General features: G+C 33.5%; 1 long non-coding RNA gene across 1 annotated transcript in view; it reads right to left on the reverse strand.

Annotated features, from left to right (window-relative positions):
• LOC143048988 (uncharacterized) overlaps positions 1–21,110 on the reverse strand; it is a 34,189-nt gene extending 13,079 nt beyond the window's left edge. The window contains exon 1 of the long non-coding RNA XR_012969977.1: positions 21,029–21,110. This is a non-coding gene — a long non-coding RNA (uncharacterized LOC143048988). The remainder of the gene's footprint in view (positions 1–21,028) is intronic.
• Between the last annotated feature and the right edge of the window lie 1,453 nt (positions 21,111–22,563).

A 22,563-nucleotide genomic window follows, 5' to 3' on the forward strand; every position in this document is an offset into this window, starting at 1 on the left:
TTTGATTACAATGGAAGTTAATAAATTCTTGAAAAAAGGGATTATTAGGGTGGTAATGAAAACAGAAAAAGAGGAATATTTTTCAAATATATTTATTCGCCCTAAGAAAGACAATACAATTCGAATGATTTTGAACTTGAAAAACTTCAATGAAAGTGTGTCAAAAATTCATTTCAAAATGGAAACATTGGTACGAGCTTTAACAAACATACAACAAAATGATCATTTTGCATCGATTGATTTAAAAGACAGTTATTTTAGTGTACCAGTTCATGAACAGGACTGCAAATATTTAAAATTTATGTGGAATGATATCGCTTATCAATTTTGTGTATTACCACAAGGATTATCAACCAGTCCAAGAATTTTTACAAAATTACTTAAACCAGTATACTCTTTTTTGAGAAAAATGGGTCATATAAATGTTCCTTATATAGACGATAGCTTACTTATAGCACGCTCTTATGAAGACTGTCAGAACAATGTAAAACATACTGTGGAATTAGTTGATAGTTTAGGCTTTACAGTACACCCAAAGAAATCTGTCTTTACACCAACTAAAGAAATAACTTTTTTAGGATTTATAATTAATTCTGAAAATATGACAGTTAGATTGACACAAGAAAGGATTTTAAATTTACAAGATTTATGTGTTAATGCATTGCATTCGAAGGAAATAACTATTCGAAGTTTTGCTACAATTATAGGAAAAATGGTTGCCAGTGAACCAGGTGTACTATATGCTCAATTGTATTACAAAGATTTAGAAATATATAAAGAGAAAGTGTTAAAAAAGTTTTATGGGAATTATGATAGAAGTATTTGTTTACCAATTCATGTGAAAACAATATTTAATTGGTGGATAAAAAATCTTCCTTCTAGTTACAAACCAATAATTCAAAATGATCCTGATATTATAATGTTCAGTGATTCAAGTAAAACTGGCTGGGGTGGAATTAATAAAACCACTGGGAAGAAAACAGAAGGTTTTTGGTCAGCAGAAGAAAGAGAAATGCATATTAATGTTTTAGAATTAAAGGCAGCTTTCTTAACTTTACAATCATTGGCTGGGAATATTTCACAAAAGCATATTCGAATGAACTTAGATAATACAGTAGCTATTTCTTATATTGAAAATTTTGGAGGAAAAATTACAAATTTACATATTCTAGCAAAAGAAATATGGTTCTGGTGTTTAGAACGAAAATTATGGATTAGTGTGGCACATATAGCTGGAAAGCTAAATATAGAAGCCGATAAACTATCTAGAAAATTAAATGACGACATGGAATGGACATTAAAAACAGAATTATTTGAAAAATTACAGAGTACTGTAGGGACAATGCATATAGATTTATTCGCTAGTAGGCTTAATAATAGGACAACTCAGTATGTTTCATATAAGCCAGACCCACATGCAATAGCAATTGATGCATTTACTATAAAGTGGACTAATAATAATTTTTATTATATCTTTCCTCCTTTCAGTGTCATAGGACAGGTGCTTCAGAAAATCATCAAGGACAAGTTAGACAAAGTAGTATTGATAGCACCACTTTGGCCAACACAAATATGGTTTCCGCAATTATTACATCAGATCAGTCAACAATCATACATCCTGCCGAAAAACAGTCTCTTTCTACCACAGGATCTGAAACGAATTCATCCAATTTCAAACCTCCTTCTGGGAGCTTTTATCTTGTCCGGGAAAGCTTGGAAAATAAAGGACTTTCAACACTCACTGCCGACATCATTTTACAATCTTGGAGGCAATCCACAGGAAAACAATATGGGACTTATTTCAAAAGATGGATGTGTTTTTCAAATAAAAGACAAACTGATCCACTTGATCCATCTATAAACACTGTGCTGTCCTTCTTATCATCACTTTATGATAGTGGATTAAGTTACAGTGCAATCAACACTGCTAAATCAGCAATATCTTCAATTTGTTCTGTGACAAGTGGGATAGACATTGGGAAACATAAACTAGTAACTCGATATATGAGGGGAATTTTCAATGCTAGACCGTCTCTTCCCAAATATACAGAAACATGGGATGTAAATATAGTTTTAGATTATTTGAAAACATTACCTGCAAATGAGGAATTAACATTATTACAACTATCACAAAAGCTAGCATTATTGCTTATGCTGCTTAGTGCGCAACGCTGTCAAACTGTTCATTTGATAAAACTGAATAATATTACTATTTCTAATGACAACATGAAAGTGTACATAGTAGACTTAGTTAAACAATCCAAACCAGGGAAGCACATTGGACCATTGGAATTTAATAGACATGATGATAATAAACTATGTGTTATTGTAGCAATGGAAGAATATTTGAAAAGAACTTCAAAACTCAGGGGACAGGAAAAATCCCTTTTCATTTCATGTGTTAAACCTTTTAAAACTGTAACAAAAAGTACAATATCACGTTGGATAAAACATTTATTAGGAAAAGCAGGAATTGATATAAAAGTGTATGGGACACATAGCTGTCGATCAGCTTCATCGTCTAGCGCTGCAGCACATGGGATTCCATTAAATAATATACTGAAAACAGCCGGTTGGAGCTCAGCACAAACTTTTTACAAATTTTATTTTAAACCTATTCAAACACAAACATTAAGTGATAGCTTATTGGAAAACAAATAATAACATTTATTACAATGTATGTTTTTGTTATAAATGTATATTCATGTACATATATATAGTTGGAATAATAGAATAGTACATAATTAGAATTTTTATTAGTATCCAGAATTGCCTACACATACATCCTGGTGTGAATGATCTAAAATGTAGAACTCTAAAGTCTCGTGGAAGCCTCTAAGTCATCTATTGTTCAATAAAATTTCCAAATTAATCGAAACTTGTTGAAGATTGATTATAATTTTATTGAGCAATAGATGACTTAGGGCTTACACGCCCACCCAAGCTGTTGGGCCAGCTCCCTCCCTACACTACAATTTAGATCATTCATTCTCTAAAGAATGACCTTTGGTAGTTACGAACTTCCGTTCTCTCGTGTAAGCCCTAAGTCATCTATTGCTCAATAAAATTATAATCAATCTTCAACAAGTTTCGATTAATTTGGAAATTATCCTCTATCTCTAGTGTGATAGGATAGATGGGTTCAACCTATTCAACAAATTCTGAATTATTTAGGGAGAGAATGATGGTACTTGCAAAAAATACTTTGTTATAAATTACAAGTATATGTAACAAAATCCACGGCATTATTAAACAGAACAGTCTTTTGCAATAAAAATAACACTTGAAATCTGTATAAAATGTTACATTTGAAAAAGAAATGAATTACATGTAGGTTAGGATTTCACTCAATGCATCCTCAGCATGAATCCACTCCTTCACTCAATGTTCTAGTACATGTTCATGCCCTTAAATTTGTATGGTTTGATTTTAACAAATCCTGTGCTAAAGTTTGTTTAATTAGTTCATTATTTTGTCTCCAGTTGTTTTTTTTTCTCCTGATGAACAACAACAACAACAACAATTTTTATTTGTCAATCAAGACGCCCCGAGGAGCAGTACAATTACAGTTTAAATTAAAGTGTACAAATAATTGTGTTGATTTTTTTCATTGAGATGTGAACATATACATTGTATACATGTATATTTATATGTAATATTTTTTTACAAATTAATTCGGTGTTATATTGTTTAGCAAATTTTAAGACAAAAAAAACACGTTTTCACTGTGAAATAAGATATTCCCTCAAAATGGCTCTCAACAAAATAAATGTTTAACCAAATAAACAAATAAAAGCTATGTCAATTCTGCTGCTCATTGGGTTCATTACATGTAGTTAAATATATTTTGTCATGTTGCAATATTTTTTTGGGAAAATATATAAGTTCTACATGTATATGAAATATATATACTAAAAGATGATTTAATACATAATAAGGTTGACATATATATATAATCACTTGCTTGATTATATCATAAGTATCTGAAACTAATCAGATGTCAGTATTTTATATGTGGTTAAACGTAACAGTTGTGAATGCATCTGCAGCTATTTGTCAAACCAATTGAACTCTATATTTATCATATTCTAATGTATTCCCACTGATGTTAGTTGTAGATGCAATAAATCCAATCATTTTGACATATGCACCTAGTTAACATTCAAAGGTTTGTACACATGAAACATGATAGCAATTATTAAAAGAAATTCTCTTGGCCTTGTCAGCTTAATTCTTTAACAGGAAGTTGCAACTTTTTATACTAATGTACCAGAAGATGCTAAAAATTAAACTATTTAAACTTTTGTGAACAAAGACCAAAATTGACCAGCAATTAAATTCCCTGTATAATTATCACAAGACCACCAACAGTCAGGGGTACAACTTGTACAAGTTATTTTATTTACTTGAAGATGAAAAAAAATATGCATATATATAAGTAAATAAATAATGTTTGAATAATCTCCCCTTTATTTTCTCAAAAATTTACTTGTATTTATCATGTTTACAGTAAATTTTTCTTACAAGCCCACAAAAGTCATCAAGTTTTGAGATGTAAATTCATGCCTATAATGATTTTTCCCAGGTTTGCTCAACTTTTTTATTAGAGTCTCATTAATTCAACAAAGAAATTGATTGTGCAAAGATCTTAAGTATTTGTGCAAGAGGCCTTCAAAAATTGCTCCTTGGGGGCTTGTAAATGAGCAGTGTTCTGAAGACAACAGACAACTGGGATTTTCGTTGTCCATGGAATTACACTTAAATGATTAGTAATTATAAAGACATCTACAAAGGGCAGATAATTTAAAATTCTATTAGAGCAATAATCATAAATTCAATAAAAGAAGATCGGATGACTTTGTTACTTCTACAAGTAAAAAAAATCTGATTGTCTAAGGGACATAACTCAGCCAATATTTGTTTTACATAATACAAGTAAATAAAATTCACTTGTATAAGTATCCTACAAATTTACTTATATAAGTAAATAATATTACTTTTTCAAGTAATTAAAAATAACTTCTACAAGTAGTACCCCTGACTGACCAATGACCAATAAAATAAGACCTAATCACAAGTAGATTACAAAGAATCACCTACGTCAATAAATTATCTGCAAGAGATATTTAGAATTAGTACATACTGTATAATACAATCAATGCATCCAGTGTAAATGGAAGGCAGAAAATTCACTCTTCCACAAAATATCTAAATATCTAATTGATAAACAAAATATATGAAAAGGGTGGGGTACTTGATGTCTCAGTTGCATGCTCAAGCTCAACCCTACCAAAATAATTTAGGGGTACAACCCCCTCTCCCCTTTCCCCCCACCACCTTCAATCTTCAATCAATTAATGACTGCTTGTAGACTGAAAATAAAATAAATTCAAAATGATCTGTCAAATTACTTAAAAATAAATGTTCTTTTTTAGTAGACTATAGGTTTTTAAACCATATTTTATTTAAAAAAAAAACAAACATGACATATTTAATTCATCTCCCTAAAATCGGATATGTGCCTAATATCAAAATGATAACATTTGCTGATTCAGCATCATTCATTTAAACCACAAATATGTGAATCAGTTAATCTTTCAAATTTTCTGACCTAAATAGCATCCAGAATTTACATTTAAACATACCAGTTTTTATCTTAATTGACATAGGAAGTTAAAAATCTTGTTTTTTCATTTAGGTACTTGATGTATATTTAACCTTTCATAAAATTTCAATCAATGAAGGAAATACATATATATGCATGCATGCATCCATATTGATGCAATCAAAAGTGGCTCAACAAAAATGAGGAAAAAATTATTTAAAAATTTTCCTTCAGATACTTTCTTTTGATTGTAAGAAGCTTTTATCCAAGTTTGGTCAAAATCAAGGAATGAGAAAGGTTTATGAATCTAATAAATGCTTTAAAAACTTTAACTGCAGACTGTATGTAATGTTAACTGGAAGAAAAAATATCAGAGTCCATTTATAAGTAATATATACATGTATGTTTAAACAGGAAATATTTTTTTACAAATAAGTTTAAGAAAGTTATTAAAATTTGAAAAATTCTAACCAGAGTGATCAATGCATTATAAGTGGCAGAAAAATTTAGTCCATTTATGTGTAAAATATGAATAACAGGGACATGTAGTTGGAACCCCCCCCCCCCTTTTTAAATGGCTGGATCCACCCCTGTACCTTTATCTTTTTTTACTTTGTGCAATGCTGAATAAAATAAATTGATTGGCGTTTCTCGTATTAGTTTGCCTGACCGATGATATAAAGTATATAATAAACTGTTATCACGGAAATATGCCTCACTTTTTTGTAATTAGGGTAATGCAAATGTTGAAATTAAAATATAAACACTTGTACAGTTTTGAAAATATTCAAAGTCAATGAAACATGACTGAAAGTACATGGCTAAACAATCTCCATCGTAATAATATGTGCTTATGCTAATACAAATGTATACCAAATACAATTGACTTATCATAATTATAGTTCCCTTTAAACAGACGTCCTAAACAAACTAATACATGTAAACTAAGCAAAATTTCAAAGTCAAATGACCAAATCTGAGGGGGCGTGGTCAAATAGTCGTCATGGTTATGAGATATGCCAATGCTTATCCATAAACCAACCTAATCAAAACTATAAACTAAGATAAATACTTAGCAAAAGTTTCAAAGTCCATAGACAGTGACCAGTGATGTTATTGGCTCAAATTACAGGAGAATAAAGGCTTTTTCCCCTGGAGTAGAATCCCAATTTTTAAAAAAATGGCTTAAAATTATTCCCAAAAAGACAACTTTTTTCTCAAACAGTGCAGTCTCAGTAGTAATTGTGCATGAATACAAACTGAAAAACTCATTTAAAAATTTTTCATGCCTAAAATGACTTGTATGCAGATTTGAGGGTCTATTTATGTATTATCACCATGATCACTATTAACTAGAGGCTCTCAAGAGCCCGTATCGCTCACCTGACTCTACTTGGGTTTTTGAAATCATATAAAAAAAAGATAAAATTTGGCTACAAAGTTACAAAACTTGGTCAGCATCTCATAAGAAACATTATTGCTATGTTTGATTTCTTTCCATTCAGTGGTTCTATGTTAAACTAAACCCCTGCTGGCGGCCATCTTGGATGATTGATCGGCTACAAAGTAACAACACTTGGTCATCATCTCATAAGAAACATTATTGCTATGTTTGATTTCATTCCATTCAGTGGTTCTCTAAAAGAAATTTAAATGTATTTCCCATAGGGTCCTATGTTAAACTAAGTCCCCCCACTTGTGGCCATCTTGGATGTTTGATGGATGACAAAGTAACAACACTTGGTCAGCAACGCATTGGGAACATTCATGCTATGTTTTGTTTCATTCCATTCAATGGTTCACTAAAAGAAGTCATTTGTATGTACTTCCCATAGGGTCCTTTGTTAAACTAAGTCCCCTGCTGGCAGCCATCTTGGATGATAGATCAGCTACAAAGTAACAACACTTGGTCAGCAACTCATAAGGAATATTCATGCCATGTTTGGTTTCATTCGATTCAGTGGTTCTCTAAAAGAAGTCATTTGTATGCATTTCCCAAAGGGTCCTATGTTAAACTAAGTCCCTCGCTAACGGCAATCTTGGATGATGGATCAGCTACAAAGTAACAACACTTGGTCAGCGCCTCATAAGGAATATTCATGCCATGTTTGGTTTCATTCCATTCATTGGTTCTCTTATAGAAGTCATTTGTATGCATTTCCTGTTAGGGTCCTATGTTAAACTAAGTCCCCCACTGCAGCCATCTTGGATAATGGATCAGCTACAAAGTAACAAGACTTGGTCAGCACCTCATAAGGAATATTCATCCCATGTTTAGTTTCATTCCATTCATTGGTTCTAAAATAGAAGTCATTTGTATGCATTTCCCACAGGGTCCTATGTTAAACCAAGTCCCCCACTGGCGGCCATCTTGAATGATGGATTGGCTACAAAGTAACAATACTTGGTCAGCACTTCATAAGGAACATTCATGCCATGTTTGGTTTCATTCCATTTAGTGGTTCTCTAAAAGAAGTCATTTGTATGCATTTCCCATAGGGTCCTATGTTAAACTAAGTCCACCTCTGGCGGCCATCTTGGATGATGGATCAGCTACAAAGTAACAACACTTAAGCTTGGTCAGCACCTCATAAGGAACATTCATGCCATGCTTGGTTTCATTTCATTCAACAGTTCTCTAAAAGAAGTCATTTGTATGCATTTCTCATAGGGTCCTATGTTAACTGCAGCCATCTTGGATAATGGATCAGCTACAAAGTAACAAGACTTGCTCAGCACCTCATAAGGAATATTCATCCCATGTTTAGTTTCATTCCATTCATTGGTTCTAAAATAGAAGTCATTTGTATACATTTCCCACAGGGTCCTACAAATGGATGTTAAACTAAGTCCCCCACTGGCGGCCATCTTGAATGATGGATTGGCTACAAAGTAACAACACTTGGTCAGCACCTCATAAGGAATATTCATGCCATGTTTGGTTTCATTCCATTCATTGGTTCTCTTATAGAAGTCATTTGTATGCATTTCCCATTAGGGTCCTATGTTAAACTAAGTCCCCCACTGCAGCCATCTTGGATAATGGATCAGCTACAAAGTAACAAGACTTGGTCAGCACCTCATAAGGAATATTCATCCCATGTTTAGTTTCATTCCATTCATTGGTTCTAAAATAGAAGTCATTTGTATACATTTCCCACAGGGTCCTACAATTGGATGTTAAACTAAGTCCCCCACTGGCGGCCATCTTGAATGATGGATTGGCTACAAAGTAACAATACTTGGTCAGCACCTCATAAGGAACATTCATGCCATGATTGGTTTCATTTCATTCAACAGTTCTCTAAAAGAAGTCATTTGTATGCATATCTCATAGGGTCCTATGTTAAACTAAGTCCCCTGCTGGCGGCCATCTTGGATGATGGATCGGCTACAAAGTAACAACACTTGGTCAGCGCCTCATAAAGAACATTCATGCCATGTTTGGTTTCATTCCATTCAGTGGTTCTCTAGAAGAAGTTCAAAATGTAAAATGTTAACGACGATGACGACGGACGAGGGATGACGGACGCCAAGTGATGAGAAAAGCTCACTTTGCCCTTCGGGCCAGGTGAGCTAATAAAAAGGGGTCTTATTTCAAATGAGGGTTTTTCTCTTGAAAGGGGGTCTGCAAATTGAAGTCCCAGTCGAATTCATGGTTATTATAAACTTCCCAATTTGACAAAATGGCATATTTTCCAAATAAAAAAGGTTAGAGGTAGTTGATTGTGGCCAAGTTTGCTTTAATTGGCACAGTAGTTTCAGAGAAGATTTTTCTAAAAGATTACTAAGATTTACGAAAAATGGTTAAAAATTGATTATAAAGTGCAATTACTCCTAAAGGGGTCAACTGACCATTTTGGTCATGTTGACTTATTTGTAAATCTTACTTTGCTGAACATTATTGCTGTTTACAGTTTATCTCTATCTATAATAATATTCAAGATAATAACCCAAAACAGCAAATTTTCCTTAAAATTACCAATGCAGAGGCAGCAACCTAACAATGGGTTGTCCAATTCATCTGAAAATTTCTTGACAGATAGATGTTGACCTGATAAACAATTTTACCCCATGTCAGATTTGCTCTAAATGCTTTGGTTTTTGAGTTATTAGCCAACAAGAGGCTGTCACAACGACAGCAAACCGGATTTATTAATATTTATTTGTGTCCTGGCAATATCACAAGAACCATTATTGATGAATGGTGAAAGTGAAAATCGTCAATATCAAATTTGACCTCCATTTTGTCATCCGTATCAACATCTTAAAATTTGAAAAGCTTAGATTGAATGGTTCATGAGTAAATGCAACAACGTGAATGGAAACGCCATTTCACAATCTTTCAAGAACCATAACTCCTGAACGGTAAAAGTCAAAATCATCATTATTGAACTTGACCTCTAATTTGCCATCAGTAACAACATATAAAAATTTCAAAAGCTTTGGTTGAATGATTCATGAGAAAATGCACGGACACGACTGGAAACACCATTTTTCAATTTTTCAAGAACCATAACTCCTGAACGGTAAAAGTCAAAATCGTCATTATTGAACTTGACCTCTATTTTGTCATCAGTAACAACATATTAAAATTTGGGAAGCTTTGGTAAAACAGTTCATGTGTAAATGCATGGACACGACTGGAAACACCATTTTTCAATCTTTCAAGAACCTTAACTCCTGAACGGTAAAAGTCAAAATCGTCATTATTGAACTTGACCTCCATTTTGCCATCAGTAACAACATATTAAAATTTGGGAAGCTTAGGTAGAACAGTTCATGCGTAAATGCACAGACACGACTGGAAACTCCATTTTTCAATCTTTCAAGAACCATAACTCCTGAACGGTAAAAGTCAAAATCGCCATTATTGAACTTGACCTTCATTTAGTTGTCAGTAACAACATATTAAAATGTTAAAAGCTTTGGTTGAACGGTTCATGAGTTAATGCACGGACAACATTTGAGTGACGCCCGGCCGCCCGCCCGCCCGACCGACCGCCCGCCCGCCGTACATCCCCAAATCAATAACCGACATTTTTGTCACAAAAATCCGGTTAAAAACTGCATTTTACCCCTATGTTCTATTTTTAGCCATGGCAGCCATCTTGGTTGGTTCGCCGGGTCACCGGACACATTTTTTTAAAACAAGATACCCCAATGATGATTGTGGCCAAGTTTGGTTAAAATTGGCCCAGTAGTTTTAGAGGAGAAGATTTTTGTAAAAGTTAACGATGACGGACGCCAAGTGATGAGAAAAGCTCACTTTGGGCCAGGTGAGCAAAAAATATGTGTGTTCTAATTTCCTTACCTACCTAATATTTTAAGTTTGTTTGTTAACTTTTACAAAAATCTTCTCTGAAACTACTGAACGATACTTGGTCACAATCATCAATAGGAGGATCAGGCATCAAACAGTCATTTCAGCAACCGTTAGCGTTAAATTTGTTAAAAAGTTAACATGATTTGTCAAAATATACTTATCATGATTCGTCATAAGTCTCAAATGATTATCGTTATTGTCATTTTTGGAAAAAAAATAACGTGCTTCGCCTAAATCAGTTCTTTCTTCTAAAAGAAAATGTACATTTTATCATCATATTCCAAAAAAATTACCGTTTTCATCGTTTGGCAAGAATTTTTACCATTATTTGTCATGAAGGTACCCCCATTACAACGTTAACCCTACAATAGGTATCTAGTTAAAAAAATGTGTCTGATGACCCTGTCTGCCAACCAACATGGCTGACATAGCTCAAAATAGAACAAAGGGGTAGAATGCAGCTTTTGGCTTATATGTCTGAAACTAAAGCATTAAGAGCAAATCTAACAAGTGGCAAAACATATGGCCTGCAACAAAGTTGTTGGGCCATACAGTTTTACCCTTGTCCCCCAGCTGATTTTTGGTAATATAAGTGAGTTAACCATGATGAGTTACAAATTTAATATGTTTAAGCTTTGTTCTGCTCTCCTAATTTTTGCAGAAATTAATGGCAGATATACAGACTTTTCTTTCCCCACCAAGTAGAGGGGGCATTAAGTACTATTGTCAGTGTGTCTGTACCTTTGTTTATCCTTATAGATTGGTTCCTCTAATATTAGATTGCCTGACCAAATGTTATGAAACTTGTACACAATGCTCAATACCTCAAAACACAGACCAACTTTGAATTTTGGTGGTGTCACATACAAATTTGGGTTGCTTAACTATGCAAATAGACAAGAAGTCTTAATTAAATGAAACCACCCCCTCAGTCAGGGTCTATTGATGTTTATCAGGTCAAGATCTATCTGCCTGGAATTTTCAGATGAATCCGATAACCAGTTGTTAGGTTGCTGCCCATGAATTGGTAATTTTAAGGAAATTTTACTGTTTTTTTTTATTATCTTGAATATTATTATAGATAGAGTAGGATATACTGTAAACAGCAATAATGTACAGCAAAGTAAGACCTAAAAATAAGTCAACACAACCAAAATGGTCAATTGACCCCCTAAGGAGTTATTGCCCTTTATAGTAAATTTTAAACAATTTTTCATAAAATTTGTAAATTTTCACTACATTTTCCACTGAAACTACTGGGCCAAGTTCATTATAAATAGAGATAATTGTAAGCAGCAAGAATGTTTTGTAAAGTAAGATCTACAAACACATCACTATCACCAAAACACAATTTTGTCATGAATCAATCTGTGTCCTTTGTTTAATATTCACATAGACCAAGGTGAGCTACAACAACAACAACAACAACAACAACAATACTTTATTTAAAGAGGGTTACACAGTTAGCTATATAACTAATCTTCCCTGAGGCCCTCATCATGAGAAATCAAACAAAATGCAAACATATATATTGCATACATTAGTATAAAAAGTCAAGTATGATAATAATGTTCAATACAACTTGATAAATGTGATGAAAAAAATAAACATGATGACATGATCAGTTTTTTATATTATTGAGACAGCTAGGTTGATTTCAATAAATAATCTGTTATTTTGTATTTGAAAGAATTAACATTTGTAATATTTGTTAACGGTATTGGTAAATTATTCCATAAGAATGGTCCAGAATACATAAAGATTTTTTGAACAATTCTGTTTTTGGTTTAGGGAGTATGAGGTTTCTTTTAACAGCATTTCTCAAGGGGTATGGATTTCTGTCTGAAACATAATGAAACTTGTTAGTAAGATATGATGGGGCATCACATTTACTGCACTTAAATGTCATCACTAACTTATGATATTTTATTCTCTGTTAAACTGTCATCCAGTTTAAGTGTTTGGGTGCAGAAGGAGCGAATGGGTCTGTTTCTAGTATTAATCTAGCAGCCCTCTTTTGTAATTTTAATATCCTTTTTAAACCCTCACTGCTACAACTACTCCACACTATACAACAATAATCAATTAGTGGCAAGATATAACCATTATAGAATAATTTTCTGCAGTCTAGATTTAGAATTTTTTTAATCTTTAATAGTAGATATAGTCTAGATGATATTTTTGAGCAGATCACATCAATTTGGTTTTTCCATGTGAGGGAAGGGTCAATTTTAATGCCTAAAAGACTTTCGCATGTGGAAGATTGTATCACTTGATTGTTAATAGTTAAACAACTCTCATGTAATGTGGCATTGCTCTTTGTTTCGTTCTAATAATCATATATTTTGTTTTATTCTTATTGATGAACATATTGTTATCATTGAACCATTCCTCTACACCATGTAAATCTTCTTGTACCTTTGACTGTAGAGTTTGATAACAATTACCAGAAAGATGTAAAGTTGAATCATCGGTATATAAATCAGTGCAACAATTTTTCATATAAATAGGAAGATCCTTTATGTACAATATAAACAGAAGGGGGCCTAATATGGAGCCTTGGGGGACACCATACTTGATATAAAGTTTTTCAGAATGAGCATTACCAATTTGTACTTGTTGAGATCTTTCATTCAAATATGATTTAAAAAAAGAAACAGCAGTATTATCAAATCCATAAATTTCAAGTTTTTTACAGAGAATATCATGATCTACTACATCAAAAGCTTTCTTAATTAAAATCCAATAGAACTGCTAAGTTGATATCACCATCATTCATATCCTGTATCCATTTATCTATGATATTGACAAGGGCAGTTTGGCAAGAGTGTTCTTGTCGAAACCCAGACTGTGCTGGGTGTAAAAGATCTAATCTTTTTAATTTAGGTAGTCATACAAATGTTTTGAAACATGCTTTTCTAAAAGTTTTGATAAAACGGGAAGTACAGAAATTGGTCAATAATTTGTTGCCATGAATTTTTCTCTTTAGAGCATCTAGTTTGTATTTGCCCTTGGTATGCAAAAAAAACACCAAATTACAAAACTTTAATTTACCCACTGAACAACTACAATGTATGAAAATGAGGTAAAGATTAGACGACTCCTGCCAGTTGGATGTGCACACCCTGCATTATTTCCATACACTAAATTTAGTTGATCTGCTACCTATAGTATCTGCAATAGTGACTTTTTTTTACCTCGAAAAACTTTACATTATTCACTCTTCCATGAGATGAGGTTGACATCTAGTTATAACTGTTTGACAGCCATGAGGACCTTACAAAATATTCAAATACTAAATTTAATTATAGTAATGCTCATAACAAGCATGTGCTGTTCATTTTCAATTTCGCCACTTTTACAGATTTCACAAATTCTTTGATCTCTTGGTACTTTTAAATATCTTCCTCTTTCAATGGCAAGGTTATGAGCACTAACTCTTAATTTACATAATAACAACAACAACAACAACAATACTTTATTTTAAGAGGGTTACACAGTTAGCTATATAACTAATCTTCCCTGAGGCCCTCGTAATGAAAAATCAAACAAAACACAAACATATACTAGTACATTGCATACATACATTAGCATAAAAAGTCAAGTGTGATAATAATGTTCAATACAACTTGATAAAATGTGATGAAAAAATAAACATGATGACATGATCAGTTTTTTATATTATTTATACAGTTGGGTTATTTGCATGTTGTTCCTGAAAACCCTGGTCAATTAGTCTTTGTTTTATAAAACCAAACAGGGGTTTAATAGTAAGGTTATCATTTGACAAATAAGATAAACCTAAGTTTTGAATAAAAATATTTAACCTTTTAACCCATGGGTTGCTTTTTTTTGTAGCATTATATATTTGGTGAACTAAACTTCCTTCTGAAGTGATTAAATGGTCCCAGAATTTAATGCAAGATAACATTATCTTATTTTTAAATAATGGTAGTCTTGCAAGTTCGGAACGACATGCATCATTCCAGGCCTTACAGTGTACTCCCAAGATTTCTTAAATAAATTTTATATGCAACTTTTCATCTATTATGCATCACTGTCTTTAAATGTCGAAATAATCCCCCAGATTTCGCTACAATAAAGGAGAATAGGGGCTACTAAGGAATCAAAAAGTTTTTCCAGAAGTTTACAAGGGTTATCTAATCCTATTGTTTTCTTTATTTTAAAATATGCTTTCCTAGCTTTTTTCATAAGCGAAGTGATGGCGACATTAAAACTGCCATTATATCTAATATTAATACCCATTTTGTAACAATAAGTACTACATTTGTACTAACTGTCTCTAAGGATTTGCCATTATAATAAAATTCGTTTAGAAAAGACTTTCCGTTTGAATTAAAAACCATTACTTTTGATTTCTCTGTATTGACTTGTAATTTCCAAGAAGAACAATAATTACTTGTTATAATGTATTGAGACAATTTTGCAAACCCTCTTTGCTATCCGATAATTATAAATACAATATCATCAGAGGTTACTCCAGTATTAGAGAGACTTTTGTATCAAAAATGTTCAAAATTACAGGAAAAAGTATATCCACATTGTGCGATAAAAATAAAATAAATCTTATACTTAATAATACACCTTATACGGCACTAAAATTATCTTCCTCTTTCGTAACAAATTGTTTAAATGCAAGAAGTAATCTATTGTAATAGATTTTCATTATACCTAATTTAATCGTTTATTCACATATATATATATATATATATGTGAATAAACAAAATATAACAAAGAAATGTGTGTTGTTTTAAGTAATAATCAATTATTGAAATATGGAATGACATGTGAAAAAACACACCCTTGTTTTAGTTATAAAGTCCTGTAACTCAAAAAGTTTAAATCTTATTTTCACCAAAAAGTATACTGATCGTTTGACTTTCATAAGAAACAACTATGTATATACATGATATATGTTTCATGAAAGTTGGATATGTGGTTTTCAAGTTACGGTGTGACATGTGGACGCCATACAGACAGATCCATAGACGCATGATGGACATTTGAATACTAAATTATACTTCCCGTAAAAAAATTTACAAGCCTATAAAAAGATGAAGTCATGATAATAAGACTTTTATAATCACAAATATAAAAAAGATGTGGTATAATTGCCAATGATACAAATCTCCAATAGAGACCAAATAAAAACAGTAATTAACAACTATAAGTCACCATACGACCTTCAACATTGAGCAAAGCCCATACTGCTGATGATATAGTTAGCTACATGTATATAGGCCAACTTAATTTAATTAGTAGATTTTCATCCAAATTTTTTTTTTAAATGGGGTGGGGGGGGGGGGGGACTGCCTCACACATAATTCTTAATATCTCTTATTCATTGGCAACCATTGTTCTACATGATGTTATTGTCGCTTTAGAAACCTATTTTCATTAAACGACAAAACCATGTGAAAATGTGTAGAAATGCTCTCTTCAGCTGCACCACTACACCAAATTAATTTTGCTTTCTTGTATGAAGCAAATATGCATTGGTATGCAGCACAAGAATTATGAGTACATAATAAAATGAAACCACAAACAAGTGTTGAAAATAAAAGGGTTTGTGCTTTAAAAAAGATTCTTATGCATGATGCAAACATAGGCTAGCAACAATGTAAAACATGAACTTAACAAAAAGAAGTGTTTAATAACCCTAATTGAAGGTATTGGGACAGAGGGTGTTTGCTGTTTGTCAACAGAAAACAATAGCTGTGGGTAAAAAAATCTACATGTAGGTGTATATAAAAGTTAAACAGAAGATGTGGTTTGATTGCCAATGAGACAACTGTCCACAAGAGACCAAAATGACACAGACATTAATAACTATAGGTCACCTTACAGCCTTCAACAATGAGCAAAGCCCATACCGCATAGTCTGTTTGCCGACTTTTTGAACTCAATATACAGTAAAAAAATCTAATAAGTTCATGCTTGAGTCAATTTTTTTAAGTCAGTCCTTTTTGTACCAATGAGTTCCACGATTCTTGCGCTTTGGATATCATTCTGAAATTCAGTCCAAAATTCCGGACACAAATTAAGTCATTGACATTGTACAGTATCAATAAAAAAATCCCTGTTTTTCTAATCCTAAAAATTTGTGTCATACAGCAATTTGCATTCTTGGAAACAGCATATTAATCGTAAGCCGAATATGTTATGCCCTTCCCGTAATCAATCTCTATTTTCGGTAGATGATGTTGTCATCATAGATCTGTAGAATCATTTTAAATTACTCGAAGAAATACAATAATCTAGTTGAAACAGGAAGTTTTGAATGAAACGAAATTATTGATGGTTACTGGTAATGGAAATGAACAAAATCCGGAAATCATATATTTTCAAATATAAAAACTAGAGGCTCTAAAGAGCCTGTGTCGCTCACCTTGGTCTATGTGAATATTAAACAAAGGACGCAGATGGATTCATGACAAAATTGTGTTTTTGTGATGTTGATGTGTTTGTTTGTACATCTTACTTTTGCTGAACATTCTTACTGCTTACAATTATCTCTATTTATAATGAACTTGGCCCAGTTGTTTCAGAGGAGAAGATTTTTGTAAAAGATAACTAAGATTTACGAAAAATGGTTAAAAATTGACTATAAAGGGCAATAACTCCTAAAGGGGTTAACTGACCATTTCAATCATGTTGACTTATTTGTAAATCTTACTTTGCTCAACATTATTGCTGTTTACAGTTTATCTCTATCTATAATAATATTCAAGATACATGTAATAACCAAAAACAGCAAAATTTCCTTAAAGTTACCAATTCAGGGGCAGCAACCCAACAAAAGGTTGTCCGATTCATCTGAAAATTTCAGGGCAGATAGATCTTGACCTGATAATCAATTTTATTCCAATCAGATTAGCTCTAAATGCTTTGGTTTTTGAGTCATAAGCCAAAAACTGCATTTTACCCCTATGTTCTATTTTTAGCTGTGGCGGCCATCTTGGTTGGTTGGCCGGGTCACGCCACACATTTTTTAAACGATGATTGTGGACAAGTTTGGTTAAATTTGTCTCAGTAGTTTCAGAGGAGAAGATTTTTGTATAAGATAACAAAACTTCACGAAAAATTGACAAAAAAATGACTATAAAGGGCAATAACTCCTTAAGGGGGTCAACTGACCATTTTGGTCATGTTGACTTTTTTGTAGATCTTACTTTGCTGAACATTATTGCTTTTTACAGTTTATCTCTATCTATAATTATATTCAAGATAATAACCAAAAACGGTGAAATTTCCTTAAAATGACCAATTTTGGGGCAGCAACCCAACAACGGGTTGTCTGATTTATCTGAAAATTTCAGGGCAGATAGATCTTGACCTGATAAACAATTTTACCCCTGTCAGATTTGCTCTAAATGCTTTGGTTTTTGAGTTATAAGCCAAAAACTGCATTTTACCCCTATGTTCTATTTTTAGCCATGGCGGCCATCTTGGTTGGTTGGCGGGGTCACGCCACACATTTTTTAAACTAGATACCCCAATGATGATTGTGGCCAAGTTTGGTTTAATTTGGCCCAGCAGTTTCAGAGGAGATTTTTGTAAAAGTTAACGACGACGGTCGACGGACGACGCCGGACGCAAAGTGATGGGAAAAGATCACTTGGCCCTTTAGGCCAGGTGAGCTAAAAATTGGGGCGGGATGATTTCAGAGGGGCAGACGGGGATGAAAATCTATCAATTAATTTTAATCGGCCATACATGTCGCCGTATAAGAAGGCCCCAAAATCACAAAGGAGACAGCAGTTCCCTTGAAATACCTGGTCTACACTCGAAAAAAAGTGAATCCAGGTCAGTTTGCAAAAAACATGTTCGTTAGACTATTCATGTTTGTAAATTATAGCACCCTTTCACTTCCCAACCCTATATATATTACAGGCTACACATTTGCACCCAGAGATGGATTTGTGAGAAAATAATTTGGTTGCTTATATAGGGATTCACTGAAGCGTGAAGCAACCGTCCCCCTCTTAGGCAGCCAGTGGGCCCCCACTTATGAAAATTTCTGGATCAGCCACTGGCACCCAAAGTCTGTTTGCACCCTAAATGTTTACACCCTTTTTTGTTTGGTTTGAATTATTTTGTAATCAAGTTTGTTAAGTGTTATATTGCTATAAACATTTTAATTTTGTTCCCACTGTTTCCGCGAACAAACCTGTAGACTGTAGTGATACGGAGTGAACTGGATAAACACCTATATCCGCTGGACACAATGTCTACCTTGAAACTACTTATTGCTAGTAATCATTCACTAACGAGTCCCTTTTGAGCAATGAATCAGACTAGTGACAGCCATTGACAGTCAAACCTCGTCAGGTCCCGTAAAGAAGACAGCCCAGTGGCTGTGCTTGGACTTGGAGAAAGGGGTCCTAATAAAATGCTCCCAGAAAAAAGAAAAGGCGCCCGGGGAAAATATATTTTATTGGCCTGAGACAACTTTGTGTTGATGAAATAAGTTATGCACATTATTTTTTTTAAATTTTAGACAAGTAATTTTCAAATTCAGATAATAGATATTTGTAATAATGATTTTACACTAGTAATTTTGGGGCCCTTTATAGCTTGTTGTTCGGTGTGAGCTAAGTCTCCGTGTTGAAGGCCGTACTTTAACCTATAATGGTTTACTTTTTAAATTGTTATTTGTATGGAGTTGTCTCATTGGCACTCACACCACATCTTCCTATATCTATGAATGTTTCAATTTTAACAATAATATAATTTATGAATAGACTGATTATAATGGATCACAGTTTATGCGGAAGATTAATAAAATGTAAGACATCAAAGGCATGTATCAAAAATGATATCAAAATGAAAAATGTAAAAAAAAACTACTTAAAAGAGGGACGAAAGATACCAAAGGGACAGTCAAACTCATAAATCTAAAACAAACTGACAACGCCATGGCTAAAAATGAAAAAGACAAACAGAAAAACAATGGTACACACGACACAACATAGAGGCCCCTCATGGGGGAGTCCTAGTAATCACATAATCACCATTTTTTTGCCAATATAATCACATAATCATTAAATATTTGCTTATCTTTAGTAATCAAATAATCATAAACTCAAAATACAGTCCTAGGTAATCAAATAATCATGAAATATTTGGCTTAATAATCAAATAATCATTAAAAAAACGGCCAAGTAATCACATAATCAAAAACCCCATGAGGGCCCTCAACATAGAAAACTAAAGAATAAACAACACAAACCCCACCGAAAAACTAGGGGTGATCTCAGGTGCTCCAAAAGGGTAAGCAGATCCTGCTCCACATGTGGCACCCGTCGTGTTGCTTATGTGATTACAAATCCGGTAAATAATCTAATTCAGTAGGTCATATTCATGAAAGGGAAGGGGATTGTAGTTACGACGTAAGGAACATATGCGATATCATTTGTGAAACGGTTATTCCATAACGGTCAACCAACTCGTGATGGCGTCCGTCAGTAAAATTTACGAAGGCATGATTTCAACTTCACCATTTGGAACTCTTAAATTTCACAGACAAAAATTAATTTAATCAAAATTAAAAGAGTTACACATAATACATCAGCAAATAAAGTTAGTTAAAACAAGGGGGTAAAAGGCAGGGTTTTGGTTTAAATTTAAAAATAAGCATTAAAACCCTGATAAGCATAGCCATGGAAACAGTTTTAGATTCATAAAAAAGATATAATAAATGTATATCAGCATCTGCATAAAAAAGTGTTCACCATGACGATGGCATGCAGTTGCAAAAATAGACTTCAGGCATCATATCCACATGCATTTATATTATAAGGACAAAACAAGCAATGATTATTTATTCTTTTTAAGGAAAAATATTAATTTTCCTTCCCAGGGCGCTTTTTCCTTTCCACGGGCGCTTTTTCTATTCCCGGGCGCTTCCGGGCGCTTTTAAGTAGGACCGGGAGAAAGTCCCGGATTGTCCCGCCATGATCTGATATAAGATATAATGCAACAGACGGGAGACTAATTTGGACTTATAATATTCATTTGGGTTTTATTTAACAATTATTATGAACGCTTCATTAAAAAATTAAAGTAAACTTTACCGATAACTGCAAAAATGGTAATTCAGGGAATATATCCACCACCAGAACTTCAGAAAATACTTTAAAAGGGAAATAACTCTCCTGTCGACTAATAAGACGACCAACTTCCGAAGCAAGGTTGACGGATCTCCGATCTTTCCTGAAGTCAGGCCTGTGTTCCTGAGACGGTTGACCCACGGTTCGGTGCTTCCAAAACAATGTTTCTATTTAATTTGTAATTTAGATGCGTCCTTATCATAGGCGGATCCAGTGGGGGGGGGGGGGGGCCGGGCCCCCTTTCCTGGGAAAAATTTGGTTGATTATATAGGGAATCATTGAAGCATGACTGGAGTGCCCCCCCCCCTTTTAGGTCAGTCAGCGCCCCCCCTTTAGGAAAAGTTCTGGATCTGCCACTGCTTATAGTATTTACACTGTTGTTCCACCTGTTCAATTCTTAGTCCTTGGTGAACCATAGAAAAATGGATTTGAACCGACCACCTGACCAAAGACTACCAAACGATCCATGAATCTCTAATGAGGAGTACCCAATTGCACGGACGGATCAAATGGGGTGGGGGTGGGGTATATAATATGATATAGGGCCGGAATCACTTGAGCATGATTTGAGCTGGACCCCTCCTATAGCTGTCAGTGAAAATTAATGTCTTGCCATGATGAATCACAACAAATGGAAGTTTTTAACGACCTTCACTGGCTGTACAGCCCTCGCACGGTCGGCTAACTAATAAATCACCGCTGAATTGCTTTTTTTTTTATATTGAGTCAAATTAAATTAGACCGTTGGTTTTCCCGGTTGAATGGTTTCACACTAGTAATTGTGGGGCCATTTATAGCTTGTTGTTAGGTCACGGTGAGCCAAGGCTCCGTGTTGAAGGCCGTACCTTTGACCTATTATGGTTTACTTTTATAAATTGTTAATTCGGATGGAGAGTTGTCTCATTGGTACTCATACCACATTGATAACTAAGTCTTTAAATATTTATATATAGTTTGAATTTCTGTAAAAATTTTGATTGATTTAAATGTAATCTGGCGTCAGTACATAGAGTAAATTGCCTAAATTCTAGCCTTTATTCTTTCCCGGAAGTAGACAGACTGACCCTGTTGTCAATAAAAACAAAATTTTGCAACGGAATGCCGGTCATGAGGCACTGAGATTGCACTTAGACACTTCTAAATGAATGCCTAACATGAACCAGAAGTCCCAAGGTGGCTATCAAAATTATTTATTGAACAGGACCCTATGTATTTACTATGATTTTCAATGCGTTCCAATGGGGCAAATAATTGGGTCCCCGTTCCTGTCAGAGAGCATGTTTTGAACATTTTAATCTGCAATTGTCAGCTTATTTTTAAAGTTTCATGGATGAAATTTGGCTACAGGCTTCAAAATTTAATAAGGAAAACAATGGTGTAATTATTTTTAAAATTTGAATTAAACTTTTTAAATTAAATTGAAATTTAAATTTATGAAATTTAAAAAAGTTTGTTTTTCAATTTAAAGTTTAAAAGGGGGTCACAGAAAGGTCATAGTT

The sequence above is a fragment of the Mytilus galloprovincialis genome, chromosome 10 (genome assembly GCF_965363235.1).
Source record: "Mytilus galloprovincialis chromosome 10, xbMytGall1.hap1.1, whole genome shotgun sequence".
In the NCBI taxonomy this organism is placed as follows: domain Eukaryota; kingdom Metazoa; phylum Mollusca; class Bivalvia; order Mytilida; family Mytilidae; genus Mytilus; species Mytilus galloprovincialis.